We start from the raw sequence: 13,319 nt of genomic DNA, 5'->3' as shown, positions 1-13,319 counted from the left end.
CATCTATCTCATGGAGCCCGGCCACTTTTTTCTTCTCCCTAGCATTCCATTAGTAGCTATTTAACACCATTTCTTCAATTTGTTGACAGGCCTCACCGGGGGTCTTTCTACCTAAGGTACCTTCTGCTGCCGCATCCAAGAGTTGCCTTGTACTCGAATTCAACCTATTGTAAAAGGTATGAACAATCAACCACTCCGGGAATCCGTATTGCGGGCACTTTCTTAGGAGCTCCTTGAACCTTTCCCACATCTAAAATAGAGACTCCAATTCTGACTGTACAAAGGACAAGATCTCATTCCTAAGATTTGAAGGTTTTTCGGGAGGGAAATAACGGGACAGAAAAGCTTCTACAATCTCCTCCCATGTGGAAATCGATGCTCTAGGTAATGAGTGTAGCCACTCTTCGCTCTCCCCTTTAAGGAAAATGGGAAGGCTCTCAACTTGATGGCATCATCTGTCACCTTGTTTATCTTAAGCATATCACACACCTCGAGAAAGTTCTCTATATGACTGTTTGGATCCTCATCGGCCAAACCATTAAACTGTGCGGATTGCTACAACATGTGGATGAATACCAGCTTTAGCTCGAAGTTCTGAGCTGTAATCGGGGGAATAGTGAATAGAAACACAATGATTGCTATCTAACTAAGATGAGAATAAATCGATTATATGATGAATGAGATTTATATAAAAAGAGATAAAAGAAATAAGAACGAGAGGCACAATAAAATTGAGAGATAAGACAATCGATATAAATAGGGTACTCAGATATTGTTCCACCTAGGACAATCGTTTCAAGTGCAAAACCAACTATTATGCTTCCTAACTAATGCATTAATGAGTCATGGAGATCTTAAGATACATGGTCCCAAATCTAAGGTCAACCATGACTAACTCTACATCAATTTTAACATTCACACAGTGTACAGGTTCAAGACGCTCTAGGGATTCTAAGTGATAAACCCTATTCCTATGTGTAGACCTAACCCTTTGGTCCAGGCGGAAGGTCCATAGTCACAATTAAGACCTAGGTGCGAAAATCACTTCAAAGCTTCATTCCATTGCCTTTGCAACTAAACCCCAGCGGAAGGTCATCCCTTAGCCCGTTCACTCTACTATGACCACAAAGAACTTAAGGAAATGGAGGTAGAGTAAATCAAATCGGAGGGGAAAAGGGACACTCTGCTACCTCTTGACTCACCCTCTCAAACTTATCCAATCTAGCTTTGTCTAACCCTCATGGAGTGTCACCCATCCACAATGGTTACCAATATAGACTTTCAACCCTAGTGTCACTCTAAGGGAGAAATCATTCAACAAGCATTCAAGATTGGATCTCAATTAAAAGATCAATAAAGGAATGCATAATAAAATGTTTAAAGAAACAATAGCTGTAATACCCTGAACCTTTGGATAATTACTGGAAAAATATATTCAGGGTATTACTACAGTTGCAGTAATATTTTTGTACAGAGTAATTTTGGTGAGAAACCCAAGCGGAAAGAACAAGGACTTAAATGTAAAAGTTTTTAAAAAAATTTTGGGTTAAAAAAATAAATGAAAAGGATGGACATGAAATGTTTATGGAAACCGAGGACCCGAAAAAGTAAGATGGAAGGGATCTTTTAAAAAAAATGTTGTGTTATAACCTGGGGACCGTTGGGTAATTTGAAAGGACCTTTTGAGAATACTATTTCATAATTCAGGGATCATTGGTGAGTTTTTTTCAGGGACTGTTTTGTAAGAAAATATATTTGGAGGGATTGAAAGTGAATTTCGGCTGAAAATGTAATTTAGAGGAAAAAAATCTAGGGTTTGAGAAATTGTTCATCTTCTTCTCCATCTTTGTGCTACAGATAACCCTGAGAAGAAAAAAATAAAATAAAAAAATGAAGAAATGAGGAGAAAAATGGGAGATTTGAGGTGGGGATGGGAGATCGCGGAGGAGCTCATCGGGAGGGATGGTTTTAGTTGGTAAGAGCTTTTTCTTGGTGTATTTTTTTGATGAATGAGTGTATGTATGCATGTATATATGTGTATTTGATGGATTTGATGAAGATAATGATGGATTTGAGTAGGAAAAACATGTTTAATGGTTATAGATGATTGTTGCTTCAATTTGTGTTGAAAAATCATTGTATTTGTGATGAATCTAGCTTGAATGAAGGATGAGATTTTCGGTTTTACTGTAGCAATTACTGTAACACCGAGATTAGGGTTTGGTTTAGTTAATTAAGTTGATTATTACGATGATTAAGGTGTTAATGATGATGGTTGGATTGGAATTGGTTGGGTTTAGCCAAGTTGATTTGGTTGAGTTGGGCTTGATCAAATCAAGTTGAAATGGGTTGAGTTTGGTTCAGGTTGATTTTTAGGTTAAGGGTTTTTGGACTGAACCAAGTTGGTTCAATGGATTTTTGAATAAAAAAATTGAATTGGTTCAAGTCTGGTTCGATGAAATTGAGTTTGGTTCAGGTGCAATTAAGCTTGGTCTGGGGGAATTAAGATTGGTTCAGATTGGTTTAGCTGTGTTTAGTCTAAACTGAGTTGGTTTAAATACAACTGAAAGCCAATTGGACTATGCGAGGTCGGGTTTTAACCGATTGGAGTGAGTGGGCCCAATAGAGAGTTGATTATTATTTTTGTATTTTCTTTTGAGTTTAAATATGTTATTTATTTTTATTATATTATTCTATTAGGTGTTGTTCAGTCTTGGGAGGGAGTTCCAGGTCTAGCAAGGAACCCAAGGACACCAGGTGAGTTGGTAGTGGCTATTATTTTAAATAATTGATTAATTATTATTATTTTGAAATAATTGTTTAATGGCTAGTATTTTGGAAATAAATGTTTAAGTATTTCATTTTATCATGTTTAATTGCGTATAAGGTCGAAATATACTTATATTTATTTTCCTACGATGTGCCATGATAACCGTATTGATACATCGGGCTTTTGTATAATTATACGTGATTTGTGAATAGTGAAAATACATGTATATGTGATTTAATTATTCAATTCTTGTATTTATTTTTGATGGGTATATATGCTTTGATTTGGAGTGATTTGCGAAACCATGTGAGCATATTAAAGATGTTTTATCGGCATTGTTAGTAGAATTGGTTTTCATTCCTGGTATAGGAATGGTATCATGGATCTTTACTGGTATTATGCATGGTTATACTTTTGGCATTGGCTTTGTGGAAAATAATGTTTATTTCCGTGATGTGAATACTTGTCCCGAAAAGGATCCCGTGATATGATTTATATCGATGGTATTATTCGTTTGTATTTACTTGATGGTTTTGATGGGCGACGGGCCAAGGCCCCGACTCATCGCAGTAGTGGGTCCCCACGGGCCGACCCTTTAGAGGTGGCGTGGTGGACCCGAGTATTGATTTCTACGAGGGCCGGTTCGGTGGGAGCGGAGAGCCCCGATCGATATTCATCGGGTAGCCGGGGTCACCGACCGGTGAACCGATGGGTCAACGCGAAGGACATGAGTTCCTCGACGGCTCGAACCCTAGCCGCGCCACGGCGAAGGTTTAGAGAGTTTTCTAGACCATGTTATCGTCGGGTGAGTGTTGGGTATTGCGTTATTTTTGAATTTGAAATTTATGTTATTTTTGAATTGTGATGAGGGCGTGATCTTACAAAATTTGTGTTTTTCCCGAGAAAAATCAATTGATGTTGATCTATGTTGAATTTATGTTTCAAAAAGTTCTTTAAAGATTGTATTTTTGCTAAAAATTCGGTATTTTTGGAAAAGTTGGAAAATTATTTGAGAAGTTAGTATTTATATACTATATATATCATGATTTAAGTATTTGAAATTATTAAGCCACCACCGACCAACTGAATGTGTCTGTAGGCTGCAGGAGCGAGGACCCTAGATCGCCTCGATCGACTATAGAGCTAGTCGGGTTGAGTCCAGGACTCGCAGTGGGTCCCCCTTTCTTTATTTCTTGTCATTGGTGTTGTGATCTTGTAGCGGTTGTACTCGCAAAATTTGAGATTATCGTATTCATGATATTTATGTATTTGAACCCGTAGTTGGTGTAAAGTTGTAAATTGTGATTTGTAGGTCCGATTTTTGTTTAAAAAGCAGGGTGTCGGGTTTCCAGTTAAAAGGGAATTTTTAACCGATGGGTGCCACATTTACCTCGAGTAGAAGGGGTGGGTGTGACATCTTTTTAGTATCGAGTGTGAGGTTGAGATATCCCGGTTTGGTAGAGATCACGGGTTGTGATCTGAGCCTAAGTTTAGAAGTCATGTCTAGACTTAAAGGTTTAGTAGTGATTAGAGCGAGAAAGTTAAGGGCCCAATAGAAGTATTTAGAGTCTCCAATCGGGTTAAAAACCTAAGTTGCATGTTGGGATTGAGGGACCCGATAGTAGGTTTTGACATTTGAGACAAAGAGTCGAGTAGTGTCATCGTAATCGGGATCATGGGTTGAGATATTTGACGGAATTGTTTTTTTATCCAAAAATGAGTTGACTTGAAGATGCCAAAGAAGTGTGTTTGGCATGTTGTTTGTTGACTGATATATAGTGATTTGCAGTGTGATTATTTACTATTAAGCATATTTGTAGCAAGAGAAACGGATCTTGGAACCGATAAATGAAATTCAGTGATATCGAGTTGATGCATGCTAAGAAATTTTCGAGGGACGAAATTTTTTTAAGGGGGAAGGATTGTAATACCCTGAACCTTTGGATAATTACTGGAAAAATATATTCAGGGTATTACTACAGTTGCAGTAATATTTTTGTACAGAGTAATTTTGGTGAGAAACCCAAGCGGAAAGAACAAGGACTTAAATGTAAAAGTTTTTAAAAAAAATTTTGGGTTAAAAAAATAAATGAAAAGGATGGACATGAAATGTTTATGGAAACCGAGGACTGAAAAGTAAGATGGAAGGGATCTTTTAAAAAATGTTGTGTTATAACCTGGGGACCGTTGGGTAATTTGAAAGGACCTTTTGAGAATACTATTTCATAATTCAGGGATCATTGGTGAGTTTTTTTCAGGGACTGTTTTGTAAGAAAAATATATTTGGAGGGATTGAAAGTGAATTTCGGCTGAAAATGTAATTTAGAGGAAAAAAATCTAGGGTTTGAGAAATTGTTCATCTTCTTCTCCATCTTTGTGCTTCTAAAGAATCCCGTGAAGAAAAAAATAAAATAAAAAAAATGAAGAAATGAGGAGAAAAAAATGGGAGATTTGAGGTGGGGGATGGGAGATCGCTGGGAGGGAGCTCAGCGGAGGGATGGTTTTTAGTTGGTAAGAGCTTTTCTTGGTGTATTTTTTTGATGAATGAGTGTATGTATGCATGTATATATGTGTATTTGATGGATTTGATGAAGATAATGATGGATTTGAGTAGGGAAAAAAACATGTTTAATGGTTATAGATGATTGTTGCTTCAATTTGTGTTGAAAAAAATCATTGTATTTGTGATGAATCTAGCTTGAATGAAGGATGAGATTTTTCGGTTTCTTTCGTAGCAATTCTTGTAACACGAGATTAGGGTTTGGTTTAGTTAATTAAGTTGATTATTACGATGATTAAGGTGTTAATGATGATGGTTGGATTGGAATTGGTTGGGTTTTAGCCAAGTTGATTTGGTTGAGTTGGGCTTGATCAAATCAAGTTGAAATGGGTTGAGGTTTGGTTCGGTTGATTTTAGGTTAAGGGTTTTTGGAGTGAACCAAGTTGGTTCAATGGATTTTTGAATAAAAAAATTGAATTGGTTCAAGTCGGGTTCAGGTGAAATTGAGTTTGGTTCGGTCTGATTAAAAGCTTGGTTCGGGGGAATTAAGATTGGTTCGATTGGTTTAGTCGTGTTTAGTCTAAAAGCGAGTTGGTTTTAAATACAGCTGAAAAGCCAATTGGACTATCGAGGTCGGGTTTTTAACCGATTGGAGTGAGTGGGGCCCAATAGAGAGTTGATTATTATTTTTTTGTATTTTCTTTTGAGTTTAAATATGTTATTTATTTTTTTATTATATTATTCTATTAGGTGTTGTTCGGTCTTGGGAGGGAGTTCCAGGGTCTAGCAAGGAACCCGAGGACACCAGAGTGAGTTGGTAGTGGCTATTATTTTTAAATAATTGATTAATTATTATTATTTTTGAAATAATTGTTTAATGGCTAGTATTTTTGGAAATAAATGTTTAAGTATTTCATTTTTATCATGTTTAATTGCGTATAAAGGTGAAATATACTTATATTTATTTTTCCCTACGATGTGCCATGATAACCGTATTGATACATCGGGTTTTTGTATAATTATACGTGATTTGTGAATAGTGAAAAATACATGTATATGTGATTTAATTATTCAATTCTTGTATTTATTTTTTTGATGGGTATATATGCTTTGATTTGGAGTGATTTGCGAAACCATGTGAGCATATTAAAAGATGTTTTATCGGCATTGTTAGTAGAATTGGTTTTCATTCACGGTATAGGAATGGTATCATGGATCTTCTTGGTATTATGCATGGTTATACTTTTGGCATTGGCTTTTGTGGAAAAATAATGTTTATTTCCGTGATGTGAATACTTGTCCCGGAAAAGGATCCCGTGATATGATTTATATCGATGGTATTATTCTCTGTATTTACTTGATGGTTTTGATGGTGACGGGCTAAGGCCCGACTATCTGCGATGAGTGGGTCCCCACGGGCCGACCTTTTAGAGGTGGCGTGGTGGACTCGAGTATTGATTTCTCGAGGGCCGGTTCGGGGTGGGAGGCGGAGAGCCACGGTCGGATATTCATCGGGATGGCCGGGGTCGCGACCGGTGAACCGATGGGTCAGCGTTAGGGACATGAGTTCCTTGGCTGACTCGAACCTAGCCGCGGCCACGGCGAAGGTTTAGAGAGTTTTCTAGACCATGTTATCTTTGGGTGAGTGTTGGGTATTGCGTTATTTTGAATTTGAAATTTATGTTATTTTTTTGAATTGTGATGAGGCGTTATCTTACAAAATTTGTGTTTTTCGAGAAAATCAATTGATGTTGATCTATGTTGAATTTATGTTTCAAAAGTTCTTTAAAAGATTGTATTTTTGCTAAAAATTCAGTATTTTTGGAAAAGTTGGAAAATTATTTGAGAAGTTAGTATTTATATACTATATATATCTTGTATTTAAGTATTTGAAATTATTAAGCCACTACTGACCAATCGAATGTCTTTGTAGCTGCAGGGAGGCGAGGACCCTAGATTGCACGATCGACTATAGAGCTAGTCAGGTTGAGTCCAGGACTGCAGTGGGTCCCCCCTTTCTTTATTTCTTGTCATTGGTGTTGTGATCTTGTAGCGGTTGTACCCGCAAATTTGAGTTATTGTATTCATGATATTTATGTATTTGAACCTGTAGTTGGTGTAAAGTTGTAAATTGTGATTTGTAGGTCTGATTTTGTTTAAAACAGGGTGTCAGTTTCCAGTTAAAAGGGAATTTTAACTGATGGGTGCCACATTTACCTCAGTAGAAGGGGTGGGTGTGACAATAGCATCCTATATAGGGTTCACAAATCCAAGTACCCACTAGGGGGTTTAGCTCTCCATGGAGCTAGTTACAATCAACAATGAAATCAAATGTAAAAACAAGTAATCCATATAAAAAACCCTTCGGTAGTCATGTCGATCATCTTATGGAGTGGCCTCATCTCCTCCAAAGGTCTCATTGTCTGGCCTAGGGCACACTTCGCCTGATCGGTGCAGATGAAAGCTCCCCCAATAACCTTCTTCCAAGTGGAGCGTGATGTTTAAGCCGTAGAACCACTTCAAATCCCTTGCCGATAAATCTCTAAACCCTAGCCGTCACCCTCTCTCAAGTTTTGGAAAAGGTGGAGAAAAGAAGTTTTAAATCAGGGTTGAAATTGGTCTTAAATATGGCTGGAATCGAGCATCTACACCCCCTGTGGATTCTCCACATGGGCCAGTGGAAATTCCACATAGGCGTGGATAATGTCCACACGCCCGTGTGGATTCTCTGAAGTTCACTTTTTCGGCCGGCTGTGAACAAAACCAGCTACAATAATGGCCCAAAACAATCTCAAATCCTTGTTTTCATCTAGGTAACGCAAACGGGCACATGTTTATGTCGTTGATCGCCTTGCTTCTTCAATAAATGACTTTATTGGTGAAGATCTTGCTATCAATGCACAAGCCGGGATACTCAAATGTGACTTCTTTTATGCCCCTCCAAATCATTGTGCTAACTTGAATACAAGGAGGTTGGCACATATTCTTGCATCTTGAAAGCAACTTATGACTCCGCGTTTGAACCTTCTCAAGATTTTCTCCAAATAGTGCATTCATGACCTACATTGGCTTCTTTCTTTAACATTCAGCTTCACAATCCTATACGCATGAAAGTAACATAAATGCACAGATATTAGTGCCAAAACCTTATAAAAGAAATGCTCATCAAAAGGAAAGAATACTTTGCATTCTTTTCACACAAGAACTTATCGAACTCTCCCACACTTAAGTTTTTGCATATCCTTAATAAAAAATAAAACATTGAAGAATAGAAAAAGGAAATAATAAAAGTGCTCAGCCTTAGGTTCACCAAAGCATGCAAGGAGAGCATTCTGCAAGTAAGGGAAATTTCAACACTAAATACGAAAAATCAATGCACTAGCTAAAAACTTGAATAAAAAAGGATAAGAAACCCAAAATATTGTAAACTCACTCAAGTCAACCCAAATTATACTCCTCAAAGTTCTAAGTATAAGGAACTTATTTATCTCCACAAAGCGACAAAAATTAAAAAGATGGTAGTAGCTTCACACATCCTCTAAGGTAGCCCTTTCCAAAGCGACCGCTAAGATGGCTTTCACACTTTTATGGTAGTAGCTCTTTCTACCGGGATGGTAGATTTCACTCATCCTATAAGATAGCTCTTTATCTCATTAGGGCAAAACTAGTATCCGACTTATGGGAGTACCTTCATACTTCATATGTGGTAGCTCTTTCCATCCCAAATGCACAACTACCAATATATCTTTTCTTTATTTCTTTTCGGTTTCCCCTTTTTTTTGGCAAAATAACACAAGAAACAAAACTAATTAGTCCCTTAAACATCGAACTTGAGTTTCCAAAAGAGTTTCATGAGTGAGTGGTGCACAAATATTTATCGGGCAAAAATTCCTAGAAATTCAAGTAAAAACTAGAGCATGAGAACATTCAATGTTAAAAATTCTCCTAAACTCAAGAATACAATCATTGCAACTAAGGTGAACCTCCATTGACTATGTGAGCATGTATATCAATCAAAACTAATATAAAGGAGAGGTGCATTATGAAACTCCCCCCTCCCCCCACACTTGCAAGCTCACTCATAATATATCAAAAGCAAGAATATATGTGGGAGAAGCAATCAAAATAATACTCCCCTGACTCCTAGTGTTGCATTTGATGGAGCTAAATCCTTGGGAGTGTTGTTCTAACGGGTTGTGAAGCACACACGCCAAGTGTCGAAGCACCTTGGCAGTGCCCATGACTAGTTCTCAGTTCTCATACTGACAAGACTAGCTGCACACATACACAAGGCGGTTCAGTAAAACTCAATAAACAAAAATGACTCGAGTATATAAAAGATAGAGCAATGAAATACAACTCGAGACAAAAATAAAAGATAAACTCAGAAAGAAGATCCTTTTCACGAGTGTACAAAGTCCAAAAATAAAATGCAAAAATACAAAAAATAAAACAAAGAAGGTAAAGACACCTCAAGTTTTAGTGTGAATTGCTGGTGCATTTGTTACCACTGCTGGTGAGATGATGCTATAGTGCCGCAAAATAAATGAAGATTGGGCAAAGAAAAGAGAAATAGAAGATTACTGATGAAAAGAGAATGAAAGAATAGAAACCGGCCAGAAAACTCAAGTAACAACCCTCTAAAACGATGGTAAGAGGTCTGGAGAGTGCAATGATGAATTCTCAGAATGTTTGGGAGTGAAAAGATGAAAAGCTAAAATAAATTTATAAAGAGTAAACGCAGCCTTTTGAGTTCTGTACATCCACACAGGCGTGTGGAAATTACCCACGCCTGTGTGATTTCCCAGGAGAGACCCACAGGGGCAGACGCACGGCCCTATGGTTTCTCAGGATGACAACCTATGCTTCTGACCGAATCCACACGAGCGTACAGAAAATCCCCATGCCCGTGGGCCTGACTTACAGGGACAGACGCATGCCCCTGTGGCTTCTCTGTCCAATCAAGAAAAATTCTCTAAGTGTTTCACACGCCCGTGCAGAAATTCCACATGGGCATGGATCCTTACTGGGCAATTCATAGGGGCAGACGCACGCCCCTGTGCCTTCTCGGGATGGAGGAGAAATTCTCTGCAGAGAACCACACGGGCTGGCGAAAATTACCCATGCCACTGTGCCATCTCTGGATGAGCTCTGAACGAAAACGCATGCTCGTGCGGAAATTCCACACGGGCGTGTGTTTTCTCTAGACACTTAGAAAACTTTGTATGCTCTGTAGAAATTTCTGAACATAGATATACACTCAGAGCCAGCCTAACAATGCAATTTTAACCAGAGAAAACATGAAAAACATGCTTAAACGACCAAGATTCTTCACCACACACGATTAGGCACATGATTTACACCAAAATATCCACAAGAAAATCACAGCAATAGCATCTAAAAATCAAGACACCAACACTTAAAGCCTTATTCATGCAAACACTAAACTAGACACTAAAAAATAGTAAAGACTTGGGTTGCCTCACAAGAAGCGCTTGTTTTACGTCACTAAGCTTAACGTACCTCTTCCTTACCTTATGGAGGCTTGAAAAGAGTATGTTCCTCCCGACTAGACATTGCAAAGATACTTCCTTTAAACCAAAAATCTACTTGTCGAGGGTGGAATATTTGTTGGAGAGTCCAACAATCTTACCTTTGGCTTCAAAGGAAACAATTTGGGTTGGGAATTGTCCAAGCTTAGCATAGGTAGGTCATTGGATGGTGATAAGTGCTTGTGTGATAAGAATGTGAAGTGTTCTTTCCTTATGATGAGCATTACTTTTATCAGGTTTTAATAATAATATGGGTGTATTTATGTGACTTTGATGCATATAGAGTTGAGAAGCCGAATCTTAGAGAAAAAAGCCAATGTAGATCATGAGTGCACCATTTGGTGGAAATCTTGAGAAGGTTCAAACGCGAAGACATAAGTCAGGTTCAAGATGCTAGAATGTGTGCCAACGTCTTTGTATTCAAGCTAGCACAATGATTTGGAGTGGCACAAAGGAAGTCATATTCTAAGTATTCCGGGTTGTGCATGTGTAACAAGATCTCCACCAATGCGGCTGTTCATTGAAGAAGCAAATCGATCTATTACATAAACGTGTGCCCGTTTACGTTACCTCAATGAAAGCACAGTTTCGAGAGTGTTTTGGACCGTACTGTAGCAGAGCATTGCAGCAAAATATTGTAGCAGGTACTGTTCACAGCTGGCCAAAGAAAGAGTTGTCTAGAGAAGCCACACGGGCATGTGGAAATTCCACAAGCCCGTGCGTTAATTCCACACGGGCCATGTGAAATATTCACAAGGGCGTGTTTATTCCCGATTTCAACCTTTAAAAGCCGAATTCAGCCCCAATTTCAGCATTCTTTTCTCCATCTTTTCCCCAACTTGAGAGAGGGCTACGGCTAGGGTTTTGAGAGTTATTGGCTAGGTATTGGGAGAGATTCTATGGCTCTGACATCGCGCTCCATTTGGAAGAAGGTTAGTGGGAGAGCTTTCGTCGGCACCGATCCGGCAAGGTGTATCCTTGGCCGCACAAAGGAACCTTTGGATGAGTAGAGGACTCTCCACAAGACCATTATCATGACTATCAAGGGAGTTTTCTATGGATTCATTGCTTTTACATTCGATTTCATTGATTGTAATTAGCTCCACAGAGAGCTAGACCCCCTAGTGGGTACTTGGATTGTAAACCCTAGGATGTATTCGTTTCATTGAACCTTGTTATTATGCTTTCATTAATTGATGTTTTTATTGAGTTCCAATCTTGAATGCATTGATTTTATGAATACTCCCTTAGAGTAACACTAGGGTTGAGAGTTCTTGTTGGTAACCCTTGTGAGTGAGTGACACACAATGAGAGTTAGACAAAGCTAGATTGGAGAGGGTTGAGAGGGTGAGTCAAGAGGTAGGGGAGCATCCCCTTTCCCCTCTGGTATGATTTATTCTACCTCCAATTCCTCGAGTTCTTTGTGGTCATAATAGAGTGAATGAGCTAAGGGATGACCTTCCGCTGGGGATTAGTTGTGAGTGCAATGGAGTGAAGTGTTGAAATAATTTTAGCATCTAGGGCTTCATTGTGGCTAGGGACCTTCCGCCTTGATCAAAGGGTTAGGTCTACATATAGGAAGAGGATTTATCACTTGAAATCCCTAGTACTCATTGCAATTCTATATGAGTGCAAGGTTGAGAGATTGTTCAATTTCTCCTCCGAGACATGTATAGGGTTAGGCATGGTTGACCTTAGATTTGGGACCATGTATTAAAGGATCTACACAACTCATTAATGCATTAGTTAGGAAGCATAATAGAGGGTTTTTGCACTTGAAACGATTGTCCTAGGCGGATTAATATCCGAGTACCATTTGTATCGATTTCCTTACCTATCCTTTACTTGTGCTCTCTCTCTTGTTTCTTTTACTTTTGTTTGCATTAAATCTTGTTACACAAATCATTATTCATATTTCGCTTTGTTAAGAAACAATTTAAGTATATTTTACTCCCTATTCCCTGTGGATACGATACCTACTCACCTGGGATTTTATTACTTCGACAAACCCATGCACTTGCGGGACATACGCAAGGGGCGTTTGCCAAATGGCTTCAATCTCCTCCACACATCTTCTTCCAAACCCAAAATCTCTTTCTTGTATTTTATGAGTTGATCAACCCCAAAGAGGGGTGCTCGTTGCATTACCTTAGGATTCACTTCTTCTTGTGTATTTTCGGCTTGAAAGGAACATGACACTAGTAAATCCCCTTGAAAATTTTCTCGCTCACAAGCACAATCTTCATTCACACAATCCAAAATCTCAAAATGGTGTTCAACTTCTTTCTTTTCATTATCCACACCAATGTACTCAATTTGCCCAACTTCTTCATTGTCTTTCACTACCACATCATTTTTATAAGGAACTTGAATTGCTTGCTCAAATACTTGATGTTCCTTGGAGAGTGTGTAAAGTATCCCTCCTATTTGATGCTCAAGGTTTTTAAAGGAGGCTTCATGACATCTTAGTGTGGTCCCAATATTTTGGACACAGACA

The 13,319-nt window shown here is 38.4% G+C and overlaps 1 non-coding gene across 1 annotated transcript; it reads left to right on the top strand.

The window, feature by feature from the left end:
• Positions 1-200: 200 nt before the first annotated feature.
• Positions 201-307, top strand: LOC120274320. Its single transcript, XR_005540848.1, has one exon. It is a non-coding gene; the product is annotated as a small nucleolar RNA R71 (small nucleolar RNA).
• The last annotated feature ends 13,012 nt before the right edge of the window (positions 308-13,319 follow it).

This window comes from Dioscorea cayenensis, chromosome 12 (assembly GCF_009730915.1).
Source record: "Dioscorea cayenensis subsp. rotundata cultivar TDr96_F1 chromosome 12, TDr96_F1_v2_PseudoChromosome.rev07_lg8_w22 25.fasta, whole genome shotgun sequence".
NCBI lineage: Eukaryota > Viridiplantae > Streptophyta > Magnoliopsida > Dioscoreales > Dioscoreaceae > Dioscorea > Dioscorea cayenensis.
The sequence above is the reverse complement of the archived record's forward strand: the minus strand, read 5'-3'. Positions and strand labels throughout refer to the sequence as shown.